Genomic DNA, 23,423 nt, shown 5'->3' on the forward strand with positions numbered 1-23,423 from the left:
TACCCCAGTGTGCAAAAAGTGTCAAAACGTGTTTTTCAGCAGAAATAAACATGTTTCTGCAACTTTGGTAAACCCCATGTAACTTATAGGTCAGGAACAGCATACTTTTCAAAACGTGTTTTTCAGCCCGAAATAAACGTCTTTTTTCAGACTGTTGAATCCCTATGTAACTGGCAGGCTCAGAAGAGCCCACTGAGTCAGCCTTTTACCCCAGTGTGCAAAAAGTGTCAAAACGTGTTTTTCAGCAGAAATAAACATGTTTCTGCAACTTTGGTCAACCCCATGTAACTTATAGGTCAGGAACAGCACATTTTTCAAAACGTGTTTTTCAGCCCGAAATAAACGTCTTTTTTCAGACTGTTGAATCCCTATGTAACTGGCTGGCTCAGAAGAGCCCACTGAGTCAGCCTTTTACCCCAGTGTGCAAAAAGTGTCAAAACGTGTTTTTCAGCAGAAATAAACATGTTTCTGCAACTTTGGTCAACCCCATGTAACTTATAGGTCAGGAGCAGCACACTTTTCAAAACGTGTTTTTCAGCCCGAAATAAACGTCTTTTTTCAGACTGTTGAATCCCTATGTAACTGGCTGGCTCAGAAGAGCCCACTGAGTCAGCCTTTTACCCCAGTGTGCAAAAAGTGTCAAAACGTGTTTTTCAGCAGAAATAAACATGTTTCTGCAACTTTGGTAAACCCCATGTAACTTATAGGTCAGGAGCAGCACACTTTTCAAAACGTGTTTTTCAGCCCGAAATAAACACGTTTTTTCAGACTGTTGAATCCCTATGTAACTGGCTGGCTCAGAAGAGCCCACTGAGTCAGCCTTTTACCCCAGTGTGCAAAAAGTGTCAAAACGTGTTTTTCAGCAGAAATAAACATGTTTCTGCAACTTTGGTCAACCCCATGTAACTTATGGGTAAGGAATAGCACACTTTTCAAAACGTGTTTTTCAGCCCGAAATAAACGTCTTTTTTCAGACTGTTGAATCCCTATGTAACTGGCTGGCTCAGAAGAGCCCACTGAGTCAGCCTTTTACCCCAGTGTGCAAAAAGTGTCAAAACGTGTTTTTCAGCAGAAATAAACATGTTTCTGCAACTTTGGTAAACCCCATGTAAGTTATAGGACAGGAGCAACACACTTTTCAAAACGTGTTTTTCAGCCCGAAATAAACGTCTTTTTTCAGACTGTTGAATCCCTATGTAACTGGCTGGCTCAGAAGAGCCCACTGAGTCAGCCTTTTATCCCAGTGTGCAAAAAGTGTCAAAACGTGTTTTTCAGCAGAAATAAACATGTTTCTGCAACTTTGGTCAACACCATGTAACTTATAGGTCAGGAACAGCACACTTTTCAAAACGTGTTTTTCAGCCCGAAATAAACATCTTTTTTCAGACTGTTGAATCCCTATGTAACTGGCTGGCTCAGAAGAGCCCACTGAGTCAGCCTTTTACCCCAGTGTGCAAAAAGTGTCAAAACGTGTTTTTCAGCAGAAATAAACATGTTTCTGCAACTTTGGTCAACCCCATGTAACTTATGGGTCAGGAACAGCACATTTTTCAAAACGTGTTTTTCAGCCCGAAATAAACACGTTTTTTCAGACTGTTGAATCCCTAGGTAACTGGCTGGCTCAGAAGAGCCCACTGAGTCAGCCTTTTACCCCAGTGTGCAAAAAGTGTCAAAACGTGTTTTTCAGCAGAAATAAACATGTTTCTGCAACTTTGGTCAACCCCATGTAACTTATGGGTCAGGAATAGCACACTTTTCAAAACGTGTTTTTCAGCCCGAAATAAACGTCTTTTTTCAGACTGTTGAATCCCTAGGTAACTGGCTGGCTCAGAAGAGCCCACTGAGTCAGCCTTTTACCCCAGTGTGCAAAAAGTGTCAAAACGTGTTTTTCAGCAGAATTAAACATATTTCTGCAACTTTGGTAAACCCCATGTAAGTTATAGGACAGGAGCAACACACTTTTCAAAACGTGTTTTTCAGCACGAAATAAACGTCTTTTTTCAGACTGTTGAATCCCTATGTAACTGGCTGGCTCAGAAGAGCCCACTGAGTCAGCCTTTTACCCCAGTGTGCAAAAAGTGTCAAAACGTGTTTTTCAGCAGAAATAAACATGTTTCTGCAACTTTGGTCAACCCCATGTAACTTATAGGTCAGGAGCAGCACACTTTTCAAAACGTGTTTTTCAGCCCGAAATAAACGTCTTTTTTCAGACTGTTGAATCCCTATGTAACTGGCTGGCTCAGAAGAGCCCACTGAGTCAGCCTTTTACCCCAGTGTGCAAAAAGTGTCAAAACGTGTTTTTCAGCAGAAATAAACATGTTTCTGCAACTTTGGTAAACCCCATGTAACTTATAGGTCAGGAACAGCATACTTTTCAAAACGTGTTTTTCAGCCCGAAATAAACGTCTTTTTTCAGACTGTTGAATCCCTAGGTAACTGGCTGGCTCAGAAGAGCCCACTGAGTCAGCCTTTTACCCCAGTGTGCAAAAAGTGTCAAAACGTGTTTTTCAGCAGAAATAAACATGTTTCTGCAACTTTGGTAAACCCCATGTAAGTTATAGGACAGGAGCAACACACTTTTCAAAACGTGTTTTTCAGCCCGAAATAAACGTCTTTTTTCAGACTGTTGAATCCCTATGTAACTGGCTGGCTCAGAAGAGCCCACTGAGTCAGCCTTTTACCCCAGTGTGCAAAAAGTGTCAAAACGTGTTTTTCAGCAGAAATAAACATGTTTCTGCAACTTTGGTCAACCCCATGTAACTTATAGGTCAGGAGCAGCACACTTTTCAAAACGTGTTTTTCAGCCCGAAATAAACGTCTTTTTTCAGACTGTTGAATCCCTATGTAACTGGCTGGCTCAGAAGAGCCCACTGAGTCAGCCTTTTACCCCAGTGTGCAAAAAGTGTCAAAACGTGTTTTTCAGCAGAAATAAACATGTTTCTGCAACTTTGGTCAACCCCATGTAACTTATAGGTCAGGAACAGCATACTTTTCAAAACGTGTTTTTCAGCCCGAAATAAACGTCTTTTTTCAGACTGTTGAATCCCTATGTAACTGGCAGGCTCAGAAGAGCCCACTGAGTCAGCCTTTTACCCCAGTGTGCAAAAAGTGTCAAAACGTGTTTTTCAGCAGAAATAAACATGTTTCTGCAACTTTGGTCAACCCCATGTAACTTATAGGACAGGAGCAACACACTTTTCAAAACGTGTTTTTCAGCCCGAAATAAACGTCTTTTTTCAGACTGTTGAATCCCTATGTAACTGGCTGGCTCAAAAGAGCCCACTGAGTCAGCCTTTTACCCCAGTGTGCAAAAAGTGTCAAAACGTGTTTTTCAGCAGAAATAAACATAAACGCAACACACTTTTCAAAACGTGTTTTTCAGCCCGAAATAAACGTCTTTTTTCAGACTGTTGAATCCCTATGTAACTGGCTGGCTCAGAAGAGCCCACTGAGTCAGCCTTTTATCCCAGTGTGCAAAAAGTGTCAAAACGTGTTTTTCAGCAGAAATAAACATGTTTCTGCAACTTTGGTAAACCCCATGTAACTTATAGGTCAGGAACAGCACACTTTTCAAAACGTGTTTTTCAGCCCGAAATAAACGTCTTTTTTCAGACTGTTGAATCCCTATGTAACTGGCTGGCTCAGAAGAGCCCACTGAGTCAGCCTTTTACCCCAGTGTGCAAAAAGAGTCAAAACGTGTTTTTCAGCAGAAATAAACATGTTTCTGCAACTTTGGTCAACCCCATGTAACTTATGGGTCAGGAACAGCACATTTTTCAAAACGTGTTTTTCAGCCCGAAATAAACACGTTTTTTCAGACTGTTGAATCCCTATGTAACTGGCTGGCTCAGAAGAGCCCACTGAGTCAGCCTTTTACCCCAGTGTGCAAAAAGTGTCAAAACGTGTTTTTCAGCAGAAATAAACATGTTTCTGCAACTTTGGTCAACCCCATGTAACTTATGGGTCAGGAATAGCACACTTTTCAAAACGTGTTTTTCAGCCCGAAATAAACGTCTTTTTTCAGACTGTTGAATCCCTATGTAACTGGCTGGCTCAGAAGAGCCCACTGAGTCAGCCTTTTACCCCAGTGTGCAAAAAGTGTCAAAACGTGTTTTTCAGCAGAAATAAACATGTTTCTGCAACTTTGGTAAACCCCATGTAAGTTATAGGACAGGAGCAACACACTTTTCAAAACGTGTTTTTCAGCCCGAAATAAACGTCTTTTTTCAAACTGTTGAATCCCTATGTAACTGGCTGGCTCAGAAGAGCCCACTGAGTCAGCCTTTTATCCCAGTGTGCAAAAAGTGTCAAAACGTGTTTTTCAGCAGAAATAAACATGTTTCTGCAACTTTGGTCAACCCCATGTAACTTATAGGTCAGGAACAGCACACTTTTCAAAACGTGTTTTTCAGCCCGAAATAAACGTCTTTTTTCAGACTGTTGAATCCCTATGTAACTGGCTGGCTCAGAAGAGCCCACTGAGTCAGCCTTTTACCCCAGTGTGCAAAAAGTGTCAAAACGTGTTTTTCAGCAGAAATAAATATGTTTCTGCAACTTTGGTCAACCCCATGTAACTTATGGGTCAGGAACAGCACATTTTTCAAAACGTGTTTTTCAGCCCGAAATAAACACGTTTTTTCAGACTGTTGAATCCCTATGTATCTGGCTGGCTCAGAAGAGCCCACTGAGTCAGCCTTTTACCCCAGTGTGCAAAAAGTGTCAAAACGTGTTTTTCAGCAGAAATAAACATGTTTCTGCAACTTTGGTAAACCCCATGTAACTTATAGGTCAGGAGCAGCACACTTTTCAAAACGTGTTTTTCAGCCCGAAATAAACGTCTTTTTTCAGACTGTTGAATCCCTATGTAACTGGCTGGCTCAGAAGAGCCCACTGAGTCAGCCTTTTATCCCAGTGTGCAAAAAGTGTCAAAACGTGTTTTTCAGCAGAAATAAACATGTTTCTGCAACTTTGGTCAACCCCATGTAACTTATAGGTCAGGAACAGCACACTTTTCAAAACGTGTTTTTCAGCCCGAAATAAACGTCCTTTTTCAGACTGTTGAATCCCTATGTAACTGGCTGGCTCAGAAGAGCCCACTGAGTCAGCCTTTTACCCCAGTGTGCAAAAAGTGTCAAAACGTGTTTTTCAGCAGAAATAAACATGTTTCTGCAACTTTGGTCAACCCCATGTAACTTATAGGTCAGGAACAGCACACTTTTCAAAACGTGTTTTTCAGCCCGAAATAAACGTCTTTTGTCAGACTGTTGAATCCCTTATGTAACTGGCTGGCTCAGAAGAGCACACTGAGTCAGCCTTTTACCCCAGTGTGCAAAAAGTGTCAAAACGTGTTTTTCAGCAGAAATAAACATGTTTCTGCAACTTTGGTCAACCCCATGTAACTTATAGGTCAGGAACAGCACACTTTTCAAAACGTGTTTTTCAGCCCGAAATAAACGTCCTTTTTCAGACTGTTGAATCCCTATGTAACTGGCTGGCTCAGAAGAGCCCACTGAGTCAGCCTTTTACCCCAGTGTGCAAAAAGTGTCAAAACGTGTTTTTCAGCAGAAATAAACATGTTTCTGCAACTTTGGTCAACCCCATGTAACTTATAGGTCAGGAGCAGCACACTTTTCAAAACGTGTTTTTCAGCCCGAAATAAACGTCTTTTTTCAGACTGTTGAATCCCTATGTAACTGGCTTGCTCAGAAGAGCCCACTGAGTCAGCCTTTTACCCCAGTGTGCAAAAAGTGTCAAAACGTGTTTTTCAGCAGAAATAAACATGTTTCTGCAACTTTGGTAAACCCCATGTAACTTATAGGTCAGGAGCAGCTCACTTTTCAAAACGTGTTTTTCAGCCCGAAATAAACGTCTTTTTTCAGACTGTTGAATCAATATGTAACTGGCTGGCTCAGAAGAGCCCACTGAGTCAGCCTTTTACCCCAGTGTGCAAAAAGTGTCAAAACGTGTTTTTCAGCAGAAATAAACATGTTTCTGCAACTTTGGTAAACCCCATGTAAGTTATAGGACAGGAGCAACACACTTTTCAAAACGTGTTTTTCAGCCCGAAATAAACGTCTTTTTTCAGACTGTTGAATCCCTATGTAACTGGCTGGCTCAGAAGAGCCCACTGAGTCAGCCTTTTACCCCAGTGTGCAAAAAGTGTCAAAACGTGTTTTTCAGCAGAAATAAACATGTTTCTGCAACTTTGGTCAACCCCATGTAACTTATACGTCAGGAGCAGCACACTTTTCAAAACGTGTTTTTCAGCCCGAAATAAACGTCTTTTTTCAGACTGTTGAATCCCTATGTAACTGGCTGGCTCAGAAGAGCCCACTGAGTCAGCCTTTTACCCCAGTGTGCAAAAAGTGTCAAAACGTGTTTTTCAGCAGAAATAAACATGTTTCTGCAACTTTGGTAAACCCCATGTAACTTATAGGTCAGGAACAGCATACTTTTCAAAACGTGTTTTTCAGCCCGAAATAAACGTCTTTTTTCAGACTGTTGAATCCCTATGTAACTGGCAGGCTCAGAAGAGCCCACTGAGTCAGCCTTTTACCCCAGTGTGCAAAAAGTGTCAAAACGTGTTTTTCAGCAGAAATAAACATGTTTCTGCAACTTTGGTCAACCCCATGTAACTTATAGGTCAGGAACAGCACATTTTTCAAAACGTGTTTTTCAGCCCGAAATAAACGTCTTTTTTCAGACTGTTGAATCCCTATGTAACTGGCTGGCTCAGAAGAGCCCACTGAGTCAGCCTTTTACCCCAGTGTGCAAAAAGTGTCAAAACGTGTTTTTCAGCAGAAATAAACATGTTTCTGCAACTTTGGTCAACCCCATGTAACTTATAGGTCAGGAGCAGCACACTTTTCAAAACGTGTTTTTCAGCCCGAAATAAACGTCTTTTTTCAGACTGTTGAATCCCTATGTAACTGGCTGGCTCAGAAGAGCCCACTGAGTCAGCCTTTTACCCCAGTGTGCAAAAAGTGTCAAAACGTGTTTTTCAGAAGAAATAAACATGTTTCTGCAACTTTGGTAAACCCCATGTAACTTATAGGTCAGGAGCAGCACACTTTTCAAAACGTGTTTTTCAGCCCGAAATAAACACGTTTTTTCAGACTGTTGAATCCCTATGTAACTGGCTGGCTCAGAAGAGCCCACTGAGTCAGCCTTTTACCCCAGTGTGGAAAAAGTGTCAAAACGTGTTTTTCAGCAGAAATAAACATGTTTCTGCAACTTTGGTCAACCCCATGTAACTTATGGGTCAGGAATAGCACACTTTTCAAAACGTGTTTTTCAGCCCGAAATAAACGTCTTTTTTCAAACTGTTGAATCCCTATGTAACTGGCTGGCTCAGAAGAGCCCACTGAGTCAGCCTTTTACCCCAGTGTGCAAAAAGTGTCAAAACGTGTTTTTCAGCAGAAATAAACATGTTTCTGCAACTTTGGTCAACCCCATGTAACTTATAGGTCAGGAACAGCACATTTTTCAAAACGTGTTTTTCAGCCCGAAATAAACGTCTTTTTTCAGACTGTTGAATCCCTATGTAACTGGCTGGCTCAGAAGAGCCCACTGAGTCAGCCTTTTACCCCAGTGTGCAAAAAGTGTCAAAACGTGTTTTTCAGCAGAAATAAACATGTTTCTGCAACTTTGGTCAACCCCATGTAACTTATAGGTCAGGAGCAGCACACTTTTCAAAACGTGTTTTTCAGCCCGAAATAAACGTCTTTTTTCAGACTGTTGAATCCCTATGTAACTGGCTGGCTCAGAAGAGCCCACTGAGTCAGCCTTTTACCCCAGTGTGCAAAAAGTGTCAAAACGTGTTTTTCAGCAGAAATAAACATGTTTCTGCAACTTTGGTAAACCCCATGTAACTTATAGGTCAGGAGCAGCACACTTTTCAAAACGTGTTTTTCAGCCCGAAATAAACACGTTTTTTCAGACTGTTGAATCCCTATGTAACTGGCTGGCTCAGAAGAGCCCACTGAGTCAGCCTTTTACCCCAGTGTGCAAAAAGTGTCAAAACGTGTTTTTCAGCAGAAATAAACATGTTTCTGCAACTTTGGTCAACCCCATGTAACTTATGGGTCAGGAATAGCACACTTTTCAAAACGTGTTTTTCAGCCCGAAATAAACGTCTTTTTTCAGACTGTTGAATCCCTAGGTAACTGGCTGGCTCAGAAGAGCCCACTGAGTCAGCCTTTTACCCCAGTGTGCAAAAAGTGTCAAAACGTGTTTTTCAGCAGAAATAAACATGTTTCTGCAACTTTGGTAAACCCCATGTAAGTTATAGGACAGGAGCAACACACTTTTCAAAACGTGTTTTTCAGCACGAAATAAACGTCTTTTTTCAGACTGTAGAATCCCTATGTAACTGGCTGGCTCAGAAGAGCCCACTGAGTCAGCCTTTTACCCCAGTGTGCAAAAAGTGTCAAAACGTGTTTTTCAGCAGAAATAAACATGTTTCTGCAACTTTGGTCAACCCCATGTAACTTATAGGTCAGGAGCAGCACACTTTTCAAAACGTGTTTTTCAGCCCGAAATAAACGTCTTTTTTCAGACTGTTGAATCCCTATGTAACTGGCTGGCTCAGAAGAGCCCACTGAGTCAGCCTTTTACCCCAGTGTGCAAAAAGTGTCAAAACGTGTTTTTCAGCAGAAATAAACATGTTTCTGCAACTTTGGTCAACCCCATGTAACTTATAGGTCAGGAGCAGCACACTTTTCAAAACGTGTTTTTCAGCCCGAAATAAACGTCTTTTTTCAGACTGTTGAATCCCTATGTAACTGGCTGGCTCAATAGAGCCCACTGAGTCAGCCTTTTACCCCAGTGTGCAAAAAGTGTCAAAACGTGTTTTTCAGCAGAAATAAACATGTTTCTGCAACTTTGGTAAACCCCATGTAACTTATAGGTCAGGAACAGCATACTTTTCAAAACGTGTTTTTCAGCCCGAAATAAACGTCTTTTTTCAGACTGTTGAATCCCTAGGTAACTGGCTGGCTCAGAAGAGCCCACTGAGTCAGCCTTTTACCCCAGTGTGCAAAAAGTGTCAAAACGTGTTTTTCAGCAGAAATAAACATGTTTCTGCAACTTTGGTAAACCCCATGTAAGTTATAGGACAGGAGCAACACACTTTTCAAAACGTGTTTTTCAGCCCGAAATAAACGTCTTTTTTCAGACTGTTGAATCCCTATGTAACTGGCTGGCTCAGAAGAGCCCACTGAGTCAGCCTTTTACCCCAGTGTGCAAAAAGTGTCAAAACGTGTTTTTCAGCAGAAATAAACATGTTTCTGCAACTTTGGTCAACCCCATGTAACTTATAGGTCAGGAGCAGCACACTTTTCAAAACGTGTTTTTCAGCCCGAAATAAACGTCTTTTTTCAGACTGTTGAATCCCTATGTAACTGGCTGGCTCAGAAGAGCCCACTGAGTCAGCCTTTTACCCCAGTGTGCAAAAAGTGTCAAAACGTGTTTTTCAGCAGAAATAAACATGTTTCTGCAACTTTGGTAAACCCCATGTAACTTATAGGTCAGGAACAGCATACTTTTCAAAACGTGTTTTTCAGCCCGAAATAAACGTCTTTTTTCAGACTGTTGAATCCCTATGTAACTGGCAGGCTCAGAAGAGCCCACTGAGTCAGCCTTTTACCCCAGTGTGCAAAAAGTGTCAAAACGTGTTTTTCAGCAGAAATAAACATGTTTCTGCAACTTTGGTCAACCCCATGTAACTTATAGGTCAGGAACAGCACATTTTTCAAAACGTGTTTTTCAGCCCGAAATAAACGTCTTTTTTCAGACTGTTGAATCCCTATGTAACTGGCTGGCTCAGAAGAGCCCACTGAGTCAGCCTTTTACCCCAGTGTGCAAAAAGTGTCAAAACGTGTTTTTCAGCAGAAATAAACATGTTTCTGCAACTTTGGTCAACCCCATGTAACTTATAGGTCAGGAGCAGCACACTTTTCAAAACGTGTTTTTCAGCCCGAAATAAACGTCTTTTTTCAGACTGTTGAATCCCTATGTAACTGGCTGGCTCAGAAGAGCCCACTGAGTCAGCCTTTTACCCCAGTGTGCAAAAAGTGTCAAAACGTGTTTTTCAGCAGAAATAAACATGTTTCTGCAACTTTGGTAAACCCCATGTAACTTATAGGTCAGGAGCAGCACACTTTTCAAAACGTGTTTTTCAGCCCGAAATAAACACGTTTTTTCAGACTGTTGAATCCCTATGTAACTGGCTGGCTCAGAAGAGCCCACTGAGTCAGCCTTTTACCCCAGTGTGCAAAAAGTGTCAAAACGTGTTTTTCAGCAGAAATAAACATGTTTCTGCAACTTTGGTCAACCCCATGTAACTTATGGGTCAGGAATAGCACACTTTTCAAAACGTGTTTTTCAGCCCGAAATAAACGTCTTTTTTCAGACTGTTGAATCCCTATGTAACTGGCTGGCTCAGAAGAGCCCACTGAGTCAGCCTTTTACCCCAGTGTGCAAAAAGTGTCAAAACGTGTTTTTCAGCAGAAATAAACATGTTTCTGCAACTTTGGTCAACCCCATGTAACTTATAGGTCAGGAGCAGCACACTTTTCAAAACGTGTTTTTCAGCCCGAAATAAACGTCTTTTTTCAGACTGTTGAATCCCTATGTAACTGGCAGGCTCAGAAGAGCCCACTGAGTCAGCCTTTTACCCCAGTGTGCAAAAAGTGTCAAAACGTGTTTTTCAGCAGAAATAAACATGTTTCTGCAACTTTGGTCAACCCCATGTAACTTATAGGTCAGGAACAGCACATTTTTCAAAACGTGTTTTTCAGCCCGAAATAAACGTCTTTTTTCAGACTGTTGAATCCCTATGTAACTGGCTGGCTCAGAAGAGCCCACTGAGTCAGCCTTTTACCCCAGTGTGCAAAAAGTGTCAAAACGTGTTTTTCAGCAGAAATAAACATGTTTCTGCAACTTTGGTCAACCCCATGTAACTTATAGGTCAGGAGCAGCACACTTTTCAAAACGTGTTTTTCAGCCCGAAATAAACGTCTTTTTTCAGACTGTTGAATCCCTATGTAACTGGCTGGCTCAGAAGAGCCCACTGAGTCAGCCTTTTACCCCAGTGTGCAAAAAGTGTCAAAACGTGTTTTTCAGCAGAAATAAACATGTTTCTGCAACTTTGGTAAACCCCATGTAACTTATAGGTCAGGAGCAGCACACTTTTCAAAACGTGTTTTTCAGCCCGAAATAAACACGTTTTTTCAGACTGTTGAATCCCTATGTAACTGGCTGGCTCAGAAGAGCCCACTGAGTCAGCCTTTTACCCCAGTGTGGAAAAAGTGTCAAAACGTGTTTTTCAGCAGAAATAAACATGTTTCTGCAACTTTGGTCAACCCCATGTAACTTATGGGTCAGGAATAGCACACTTTTCAAAACGTGTTTTTCAGCCCGAAATAAACGTCTTTTTTCAGACTGTTGAATCCCTATGTAACTGGCTGGCTCAGAAGAGCCCACTGAGTCAGCCTTTTACCCCAGTGTGCAAAAAGTGTCAAAACGTGTTTTTCAGCAGAAATAAATATGTTTCTGCAACTTTGGTCAACCCCATGTAACTTATGGGTCAGGAACAGCACATTTTTCAAAACGTGTTTTTCAGCCCGAAATAAACACGTTTTTTCAGACTGTTGAATCCCTATGTATCTGGCTGGCTCAGAAGAGCCCACTGAGTCAGCCTTTTACCCCAGTGTGCAAAAAGTGTCAAAACGTGTTTTTCAGCAGAAATAAACATGTTTCTGCAACTTTGGTAAACCCCATGTAACTTATAGGTCAGGAGCAGCACACTTTTCAAAACGTGTTTTTCAGCCCGAAATAAACGTCTTTTTTCAGACTGTTGAATCCCTATGTAACTGGCTGGCTCAGAAGAGCCCACTGAGTCAGCCTTTTATCCCAGTGTGCAAAAAGTGTCAAAACGTGTTTTTCAGCAGAAATAAACATGTTTCTGCAACTTTGGTCAACACCATGTAACTTATAGGTCAGGAACAGCACACTTTTCAAAACGTGTTTTTCAGCCCGAAATAAACATCTTTTTTCAGACTGTTGAATCCCTATGTAACTGGCTGGCTCAGAAGAGCCCACTGAGTCAGCCTTTTACCCCAGTGTGCAAAAAGTGTCAAAACGTGTTTTTCAGCAGAAATAAACATGTTTCTGCAACTTTGGTCAACCCCATGTAACTTATGGGTCAGGAACAGCACATTTTTCAAAACGTGTTTTTCAGCCCGAAATAAACACGTTTTTTCAGACTGTTGAATCCCTAGGTAACTGGCTGGCTCAGAAGAGCCCACTGAGTCAGCCTTTTACCCCAGTGTGCAAAAAGTGTCAAAACGTGTTTTTCAGCAGAAATAAACATGTTTCTGCAACTTTGGTCAACCCCATGTAACTTATGGGTCAGGAATAGCACACTTTTCAAAACGTGTTTTTCAGCCCGAAATAAACGTCTTTTTTCAGACTGTTGAATCCCTAGGTAACTGGCTGGCTCAGAAGAGCCCACTGAGTCAGCCTTTTACCCCAGTGTGCAAAAAGTGTCAAAACGTGTTTTTCAGCAGAAATAAACATGTTTCTGCAACTTTGGTCAACCCCATGTAACTTATAGGTCAGGAGCAGCACACTTTTCAAAACGTGTTTTTCAGCCCGAAATAAACGTCTTTTTTCAGACTGTTGAATCCCTATGTAACTGGCTGGCTCAGAAGAGCCCACTGAGTCAGCCTTTTACCCCAGTGTGCAAAAAGTGTCAAAACGTGTTTTTCAGCAGAAATAAACATGTTTCTGCAACTTTGGTAAACCCCATGTAACTTATAGGTCAGGAACAGCATACTTTTCAAAACGTGTTTTTCAGCCCGAAATAAACGTCTTTTTTCAGACTGTTGAATCCCTATGTAACTGGCAGGCTCAGAAGAGCCCACTGAGTCAGCCTTTTACCCCAGTGTGCAAAAAGTGTCAAAACGTGTTTTTCAGCAGAAATAAACATGTTTCTGCAACTTTGGTCAACCCCATGTAACTTATAGGTCAGGAACAGCACATTTTTCAAAACGTGTTTTTCAGCCCGAAATAAACGTCTTTTTTCAGACTGTTGAATCCCTATGTAACTGGCTGGCTCAGAAGAGCCCACTGAGTCAGCCTTTTACCCCAGTGTGCAAAAAGTGTCAAAACGTGTTTTTCAGCAGAAATAAACATGTTTCTGCAACTTTGGTCAACCCCATGTAACTTATAGGTCAGGAACAGCATACTTTTCAAAACGTGTTTTTCAGCCCGAAATAAACGTCTTTTTTCAGACTGTTGAATCCCTATGTAACTGGCAGGCTCAGAAGAGCCCACTGAGTCAGCCTTTTACCCCAGTGTGCAAAAAGTGTCAAAACGTGTTTTTCAGCAGAAATAAACATGTTTCTGCAACTTTGGTCAACCCCATGTAACTTATAGGACAGGAGCAACACACTTTTCAAAACGTGTTTTTCAGCCCGAAATAAACGTCTTTTTTCAGACTGTTGAATCCCTATGTAACTGGCTGGCTCAAAAGAGCCCACTGAGTCAGCCTTTTACCCCAGTGTGCAAAAAGTGTCAAAACGTGTTTTTCAGCAGAAATAAACATAAACGCAACACACTTTTCAAAACGTGTTTTTCAGCCCGAAATAAACGTCTTTTTTCAGACTGTTGAATCCCTATGTAACTGGCTGGCTCAGAAGAGCCCACTGAGTCAGCCTTTTATCCCAGTGTGCAAAAAGTGTCAAAACGTGTTTTTCAGCAGAAATAAACATGTTTCTGCAACTTTGGTAAACCCCATGTAACTTATAGGTCAGGAACAGCACACTTTTCAAAACGTGTTTTTCAGCCCGAAATAAACGTCTTTTTTCAGACTGTTGAATCCCTATGTAACTGGCTGGCTCAGAAGAGCCCACTGAGTCAGCCTTTTACCCCAGTGTGCAAAAAGAGTCAAAACGTGTTTTTCAGCAGAAATAAACATGTTTCTGCAACTTTGGTCAACCCCATGTAACTTATGGGTCAGGAACAGCACATTTTTCAAAACGTGTTTTTCAGCCCGAAATAAACACGTTTTTTCAGACTGTTGAATCCCTATGTAACTGGCTGGCTCAGAAGAGCCCACTGAGTCAGCCTTTTACCCCAGTGTGCAAAAAGTGTCAAAACGTGTTTTTCAGCAGAAATAAACATGTTTCTGCAACTTTGGTAAACCCCATGTAAGTTATAGGACAGGAGCAACACACTTTTCAAAACGTGTTTTTCAGCCCGAAATAAACGTCTTTTTTCAAACTGTTGAATCCCTATGTAACTGGCTGGCTCAGAAGAGCCCACTGAGTCAGCCTTTTATCCCAGTGTGCAAAAAGTGTCAAAACGTGTTTTTCAGCAGAAATAAACATGTTTCTGCAACTTTGGTCAACCCCATGTAACTTATAGGTCAGGAACAGCACACTTTTCAAAACGTGTTTTTCAGCCCGAAATAAACGTCTTTTTTCAGACTGTTGAATCCCTATGTAACTGGCTGGCTCAGAAGAGCCCACTGAGTCAGCCTTTTACCCCAGTGTGCAAAAAGTGTCAAAACGTGTTTTTCAGCAGAAATAAATATGTTTCTGCAACTTTGGTCAACCCCATGTAACTTATGGGTCAGGAACAGCACATTTTTCAAAACGTGTTTTTCAGCCCGAAATAAACACGTTTTTTCAGACTGTTGAATCCCTATGTATCTGGCTGGCTCAGAAGAGCCCACTGAGTCAGCCTTTTACCCCAGTGTGCAAAAAGTGTCAAAACGTGTTTTTCAGCAGAAATAAACATGTTTCTGCAACTTTGGTAAACCCCATGTAACTTATAGGTCAGGAGCAGCACACTTTTCAAAACGTGTTTTTCAGCCCGAAATAAACGTCTTTTTTCAGACTGTTGAATCCCTATGTAACTGGCTGGCTCAGAAGAGCCCACTGAGTCAGCCTTTTATCCCAGTGTGCAAAAAGTGTCAAAACGTGTTTTTCAGCAGAAATAAACATGTTTCTGCAACTTTGGTCAACCCCATGTAACTTATAGGTCAGGAACAGCACACTTTTCAAAACGTGTTTTTCAGCCCGAAATAAACGTCCTTTTTCAGACTGTTGAATCCCTATGTAACTGGCTGGCTCAGAAGAGCCCACTGAGTCAGCCTTTTACCCCAGTGTGCAAAAAGTGTCAAAACGTGTTTTTCAGCAGAAATAAACATGTTTCTGCAACTTTGGTCAACCCCATGTAACTTATAGGTCAGGAACAGCACACTTTTCAAAACGTGTTTTTCAGCCCGAAATAAACGTCTTTTGTCAGACTGTTGAATCCCTTATGTAACTGGCTGGCTCAGAAGAGCACACTGAGTCAGCCTTTTACCCCAGTGTGCAAAAAGTGTCAAAACGTGTTTTTCAGCAGAAATAAACATGTTTCTGCAACTTTGGTCAACCCCATGTAACTTATAGGTCAGGAACAGCACACTTTTCAAAACGTGTTTTTCAGCCCGAAATAAACGTCCTTTTTCAGACTGTTGAATCCCTATGTAACTGGCTGGCTCAGAAGAGCCCACTGAGTCAGCCTTTTACCCCAGTGTGCAAAAAGTGTCAAAACGTGTTTTTCAGCAGAAATAAACATGTTTCTGCAACTTTGGTCAACCCCATGTAACTTATAGGTCAGGAGCAGCACACTTTTCAAAACGTGTTTTTCAGCCCGAAATAAACGTCTTTTTTCAGACTGTTGAATCCCTATGTAACTGGCTTGCTCAGAAGAGCCCACTGAGTCAGCCTTTTACCCCAGTGTGCAAAAAGTGTCAAAACGTGTTTTTCAGCAGAAATAAACATGTTTCTGCAACTTTGGTAAACCCCATGTAACTTATAGGTCAGGAGCAGCTCACTTTTCAAAACGTGTTTTTCAGCCCGAAATAAACGTCTTTTTTCAGACTGTTGAATCAATATGTAACTGGCTGGCTCAGAAGAGCCCACTGAGTCAGCCTTTTACCCCAGTGTGCAAAAAGTGTCAAAACGTGTTTTTCAGCAGAAATAAACATGTTTCTGCAACTTTGGTAAACCCCATGTAAGTTATAGGACAGGAGCAACACACTTTTCAAAACGTGTTTTTCAGCCCGAAATAAACGTCTTTTTTCAGACTGTTGAATCCCTATGTAACTGGCTGGCTCAGAAGAGCCCACTGAGTCAGCCTTTTACCCCAGTGTGCAAAAAGTGTCAAAACGTGTTTTTCAGCAGAAATAAACATGTTTCTGCAACTTTGGTCAACCCCATGTAACTTATACGTCAGGAGCAGCACACTTTTCAAAACGTGTTTTTCAGCCCGAAATAAACGTCTTTTTTCAGACTGTTGAATCCCTATGTAACTGGCTGGCTCAGAAGAGCCCACTGAGTCAGCCTTTTACCCCAGTGTGCAAAAAGTGTCAAAACGTGTTTTTCAGCAGAAATAAACATGTTTCTGCAACTTTGGTAAACCCCATGTAACTTATAGGTCAGGAACAGCATACTTTTCAAAACGTGTTTTTCAGCCCGAAATAAACGTCTTTTTTCAGACTGTTGAATCCCTATGTAACTGGCAGGCTCAGAAGAGCCCACTGAGTCAGCCTTTTACCCCAGTGTGCAAAAAGTGTCAAAACGTGTTTTTCAGCAGAAATAAACATGTTTCTGCAACTTTGGTCAACCCCATGTAACTTATAGGTCAGGAACAGCACATTTTTCAAAACGTGTTTTTCAGCCCGAAATAAACGTCTTTTTTCAGACTGTTGAATCCCTATGTAACTGGCTGGCTCAGAAGAGCCCACTGAGTCAGCCTTTTACCCCAGTGTGCAAAAAGTGTCAAAACGTGTTTTTCAGCAGAAATAAACATGTTTCTGCAACTTTGGTCAACCCCATGTAACTTATAGGTCAGGAGCAGCACACTTTTCAAAACGTGTTTTTCAGCCCGAAATAAACGTCTTTTTTCAGACTGTTGAATCCCTATGTAACTGGCTGGCTCAGAAGAGCCCACTGAGTCAGCCTTTTACCCCAGTGTGCAAAAAGTGTCAAAACGTGTTTTTCAGCAGAAATAAACATGTTTCTGCAACTTTGGTAAACCCCATGTAACTTATAGGTCAGGAGCAGCACACTTTTCAAAACGTGTTTTTCAGCCCGAAATAAACGTCTTTTTTCAGACTGTTGAATCCCTAGGTAACTGGCTGGCTCAGAAGAGCCCACTGAGTCAGCCTTTTACCCCAGTGTGGAAAAAGTGTCAAAACGTGTTTTTCAGCAGAAATAAACATGTTTCTGCAACTTTGGTCAACCCCATGTAACTTATGGGTCAGGAATAGCACACTTTTCAAAACGTGTTTTTCAGCCCGAAATAAACGTCTTTTTTCAAACTGTTGAATCCCTATGTAACTGGCTGGCTCAGAAGAGCCCACTGAGTCAGCCTTTTACCCCAGTGTGCAAAAAGTGTCAAAACGTGTTTTTCAGCAGAAATAAACATGTTTCTGCAACTTTGGTCAACCCCATGTAACTTATAGGTCAGGAACAGCACATTTTTCAAAACGTGTTTTTCAGCCCGAAATAAACGTCTTTTTTCAGACTGTTGAATCCCTATGTAACTGGCTGGCTCAGAAGAGCCCACTGAGTCAGCCTTTTACCCCAGTGTGCAAAAAGTGTCAAAACGTGTTTTTCAGCAGAAATAAACATGTTTCTGCAACTTTGGTCAACCCCATGTAACTTATAGGTCAGGAGCAGCACACTTTTCAAAACGTGTTTTTCAGCCCGAAATAAACGTCTTTTTTCAGACTGTTGAATCCCTATGTAACTGGCTGGCTCAGAAGAGCCCACTGAGTCAGCCTTTTACCCCAGTGTGCAAAAAGTGTCAAAACGTGTTTTTCAGCAGAAATAAACATGTTTCTGCAACTTTGGTAAACCCCATGTAACTTATAGGTCAGGAGCAGCACACTTTTCAAAACGTGTTTTTCAGCCCGAAATAAACACGTTTTTTCAGACTGTTGAATCCCTATGTAACTGGCTGGCTCAGAAGAGCCCACTGAGTCAGCCTTTTACCCCAGTGTGCAAAAAGTGTCAAAACGTGTTTTTCAGCAGAAATAAACATGTTTCTGCAACTTTGGTCAACCCCATGTAACTTATGGGTCAGGAATAGCACACTTTTCAAAACGTGTTTTTCAGCCCGAAATAAACGTCTTTTTTCAGACTGTTGAATCCCTAGGTAACTGGCTGGCTCAGAAGAGCCCACTGAGTCAGCCTTTTACCCCAGTGTGCAAAAAGTGTCAAAACGTGTTTTTCAGCAGAAATAAACATGTTTCTGCAACTTTGGTAAACCCCATGTAAGTTATAGGACAGGAGCAACACACTTTTCAAAACGTGTTTTTCAGCCCGAAATAAACGTCTTTTTTCAGACTGTTGAATCCCTATGTAACTGGCTGGCTCAGAAGAGCCCACTGAGTCAGCCTTTTACCCCAGTGTGCAAAAAGTGTCAAAACGTGTTTTTCAGCAGAAATAAACATGTTTCTGCAACTTTGGTCAACCCCATGTAACTTATAGGTCAGGAGCAGCACACTTTTCAAAACGTGTTTTTCAGCCCGAAATAAACGTCTTTTTTCAGACTGTTGAATCCCTATGTAACTGGCTGGCTCAGAAGAGCCCACTGAGTCAGCCTTTTACCCCAGTGTGCAAAAAGTGTCAAAACGTGTTTTTCAGCAGAAATAAACATGTTTCTGCAACTTTGGTCAACCCCATGTAACTTATAGGTCAGGAGCAGCACACTTTTCAAAACGTGTTTTTCAGCCCGAAATAAACGTCTTTTTTCAGACTGTTGAATCCCTATGTAACTGGCTGGCTCAATAGAGCCCACTGAGTCAGCCTTTTACCCCAGTGTGCAAAAAGTGTCAAAACGTGTTTTTCAGCAGAAATAAACATGTTTCTGCAACTTTGGTAAACCCCATGTAACTTATAGGTCAGGAACAGCATACTTTTCAAAACGTGTTTTTCAGCCCGAAATAAACGTCTTTTTTCAGACTGTTGAATCCCTAGGTAACTGGCTGGCTCAGAAGAGCCCACTGAGTCAGCCTTTTACCCCAGTGTGCAAAAAGTGTCAAAACGTGTTTTTCAGCAGAAATAAACATGTTTCTGCAACTTTGGTAAACCCCATGTAACTTATAGGTAAGGAACAGCATACTTTTCAAAACGTGTTTTTCAGCCCGAAATAAACGTCTTTTTTCAGACTGTTGAATCCCTATGTAACTGGCAGGCTCAGAAGAGCCCACTGAGTCAGCCTTTTACCCCAGTGTGCAAAAAGTGTCAAAACGTGTTTTTCAGCAGAAATAAACATGTTTCTGCAACTTTGGTCAACCCCATGTAACTTATAGGTCAGGAACAGCACATTTTTCAAAACGTGTTTTTCAGCCCGAAATAAACGTCTTTTTTCAGACTGTTGAATCCCTATGTAACTGGCTGGCTCAGAAGAGCCCACTGAGTCAGCCTTTTACCCCAGTGTGCAAAAAGTGTCAAAACGTGTTTTTCAGCAGAAATAAACATGTTTCTGCAACTTTGGTCAACCCCATGTAACTTATAGGTCAGGAGCAGCACACTTTTCAAAACGTGTTTTTCAGCCCGAAATAAACGTCTTTTTTCAGACTGTTGAATCCCTATGTAACTGGCTGGCTCAGAAGAGCCCACTGAGTCAGCCTTTTACCCCAGTGTGCAAAAAGTGTCAAAACGTGTTTTTCAGCAGAAATAAACATGTTTCTGCAACTTTGGTAAACCCCATGTAACTTATAGGTCAGGAGCAGCACACTTTTCAAAACGTGTTTTTCAGCCCGAAATAAACACGTTTTTTCAGACTGTTGAATCCCTATGTAACTGGCTGGCTCAGAAGAGCCCACTGAGTCAGCCTTTTACCCCAGTGTGCAAAAAGTGTCAAAACGTGTTTTTCAGCAGAAATAAACATGTTTCTGCAACTTTGGTCAACCCCATGTAACTTATGGGTCAGGAATAGCACACTTTTCAAAACGTGTTTTTCAGCCCGAAATAAACGTCTTTTTTCAGACTGTTGAATCCCTATGTAACTGGCTGGCTCAGAAGAGCCCACTGAGTCAGCCTTTTACCCCAGTGTGCAAAAAGTGTCAAAACGTGTTTTTCAGCAGAAATAAACATGTTTCTGCAACTTTGGTCAACCCCATGTAACTTATAGGTCAGGAGCAGCACACTTTTCAAAACGTGTTTTTCAGCCCGAAATAAACGTCTTTTTTCAGACTGTTGAATCCCTATGTAACTGGCAGGCTCAGAAGAGCCCACTGAGTCAGCCTTTTACCCCAGTGTGCAAAAAGTGTCAAAACGTGTTTTTCAGCAGAAATAAACATGTTTCTGCAACTTTGGTCAACCCCATGTAACTTATAGGTCAGGAACAGCACATTTTTCAAAACGTGTTTTTCAGCCCGAAATAAACGTCTTTTTTCAGACTGTTGAATCCCTATGTAACTGGCTGGCTCAGAAGAGCCCACTGAGTCAGCCTTTTACCCCAGTGTGCAAAAAGTGTCAAAACGTGTTTTTCAGCAGAAATAAACATGTTTCTGCAACTTTGGTCAACCCCATGTAACTTATAGGTCAGGAGCAGCACACTTTTCAAAACGTGTTTTTCAGCCCGAAATAAACGTCTTTTTTCAGACTGTTGAATCCCTATGTAACTGGCTGGCTCAGAAGAGCCCACTGAGTCAGCCTTTTACCCCAGTGTGCAAAAAGTGTCAAAACGTGTTTTTCAGCAGAAATAAACATGTTTCTGCAACTTTGGTAAACCCCATGTAACTTATAGGTCAGGAGCAGCACACTTTTCAAAACGTGTTTTTCAGCCCGAAATAAACACGTTTTTTCAGACTGTTGAATCCCTATGTAACTGGCTGGCTCAGAAGAGCCCACTGAGTCAGCCTTTTACCCCAGTGTGGAAAAAGTGTCAAAACGTGTTTTTCAGCAGAAATAAACATGTTTCTGCAACTTTGGTCAACCCCATGTAACTTATGGGTCAGGAATAGCACACTTTTCAAAACGTGTTTTTCAGCCCGAAATAAACGTCTTTTTTCAGACTGTTGAATCCCTATGTAACTGGCTGGCTCAGAAGAGCCCACTGAGTCAGCCTTTTACCCCAGTGTGCAAAAAGTGTCAAAACGTGTTTTTCAGCAGAAATAAATATGTTTCTGCAACTTTGGTCAACCCCATGTAACTTATGGGTCAGGAACAGCACATTTTTCAAAACGTGTTTTTCAGCCCGAAATAAACACGTTTTTTCAGACTGTTGAATCCCTATGTATCTGGCTGGCTCAGAAGAGCCCACTGAGTCAGCCTTTTACCCCAGTGTGCAAAAAGTGTCAAAACGTGTTTTTCAGCAGAAATAAACATGTTTCTGCAACTTTGGTAAACCCCATGTAACTTATAGGTCAGGAGCAGCACACTTTTCAAAACGTGTTTTTCAGCCCGAAATAAACGTCTTTTTTCAGACTGTTGAATCCCTATGTAACTGGCTGGCTCAGAAGAGCCCACTGAGTCAGCCTTTTATCCCAGTGTGCAAAAAGTGTCAAAACGTGTTTTTCAGCAGAAATAAACATGTTTCTGCAACTTTGGTCAACACCATGTAACTTATAGGTCAGGAACAGCACACTTTTCAAAACGTGTTTTTCAGCCCGAAATAAACATCTTTTTTCAGACTGTTGAATCCCTATGTAACTGGCTGGCTCAGAAGAGCCCACTGAGTCAGCCTTTTACCCCAGTGTGCAAAAAGTGTCAAAACGTGTTTTTCAGCAGAAATAAACATGTTTCTGCAACTTTGGTCAACCCCATGTAACTTATGGGTCAGGAACAGCACATTTTTCAAAACGTGTTTTTCAGCCCGAAATAAACACGTTTTTTCAGACTGTTGAATCCCTAGGTAACTGGCTGGCTCAGAAGAGCCCACTGAGTCAGCCTTTTACCCCAGTGTGCAAAAAGTGTCAAAACGTGTTTTTCAGCAGAAATAAACATGTTTCTGCAACTTTGGTCAACCCCATGTAACTTATGGGTCAGGAATAGCACACTTTTCAAAACGTGTTTTTCAGCCCGAAATAAACGTCTTTTTTCAGACTGTTGAATCCCTAGGTAACTGGCTGGCTCAGAAGAGCCCACTGAGTCAGCCTTTTACCCCAGTGTGCAAAAAGTGTCAAAACGTGTTTTTCAGCAGAAATAAACATGTTTCTGCAACTTTGGTCAACCCCATGTAACTTATAGGTCAGGAGCAGCACACTTTTCAAAACGTGTTTTTCAGCCCGAAATAAACGTCTTTTTTCAGACTGTTGAATCCCTATGTAACTGGCTGGCTCAGAAGAGCCCACTGAGTCAGCCTTTTACCCCAGTGTGCAAAAAGTGTCAAAACGTGTTTTTCAGCAGAAATAAACATGTTTCTGCAACTTTGGTAAACCCCATGTAACTTATAGGTCAGGAACAGCATACTTTTCAAAACGTGTTTTTCAGCCCGAAATAAACGTCTTTTTTCAGACTGTTGAATCCCTATGTAACTGGCAGGCTCAGAAGAGCCCACTGAGTCAGCCTTTTACCCCAGTGTGCAAAAAGTGTCAAAACGTGTTTTTCAGCAGAAATAAACATGTTTCTGCAACTTTGGTCAACCCCATGTAACTTATAGGTCAGGAACAGCACATTTTTCAAAACGTGTTTTTCAGCCCGAAATAAACGTCTTTTTTCAGACTGTTGAATCCCTATGTAACTGGCTGGCTCAGAAGAGCCCACTGAGTCAGCCTTTTACCCCAGTGTGCAAAAAGTGTCAAAACGTGTTTTTCAGCAGAAATAAACATGTTTCTGCAACTTTGGTCAACCCCATGTAACTTATAGGTCAGGAGCAGCACACTTTTCAAAACGTGTTTTTCAGCCCGAAATAAACGTCTTTTTTCAGACTGTTGAATCCCTATGTAACTGGCTGGCTCAGAAGAGCCCACTGAGTCAGCCTTTTACCCCAGTGTGCAAAAAGTGTCAAAACGTGTTTTTCAGCAGAAATAAACATGTTTCTGCAACTTTGGTAAACCCCATGTAACTTATAGGTCAGGAGCAGCACACTTTTCAAAACGTGTTTTTCAGCCCGAAATAAACACGTTTTTTCAGACTGTTGAATCCCTATGTAACTGGCTGGCTCAGAAGAGCCCACTGAGTCAGCCTTTTACCCCAGTGTGCAAAAAGTGTCAAAACGTGTTTTTCAGCAGAAATAAACATGTTTCTGCAACTTTGGTCAACCCCATGTAACTTATGGGTCAGGAATAGCACACTTTTCAAAACGTGTTTTTCAGCCCGAAATAAACGTCTTTTTTCAGACTGTTGAATCCCTAGGTAACTGGCTGGCTCAGAAGAGCCCACTGAGTCAGCCTTTTACCCCAGTGTGCAAAA

This window comes from Lepisosteus platostomus, chromosome 20, assembly GCF_059453375.1.
Source record: "Lepisosteus platostomus isolate fLepPlt1 chromosome 20, fLepPlt1.hap1, whole genome shotgun sequence".
Lineage (NCBI taxonomy): Eukaryota > Metazoa > Chordata > Actinopteri > Semionotiformes > Lepisosteidae > Lepisosteus > Lepisosteus platostomus.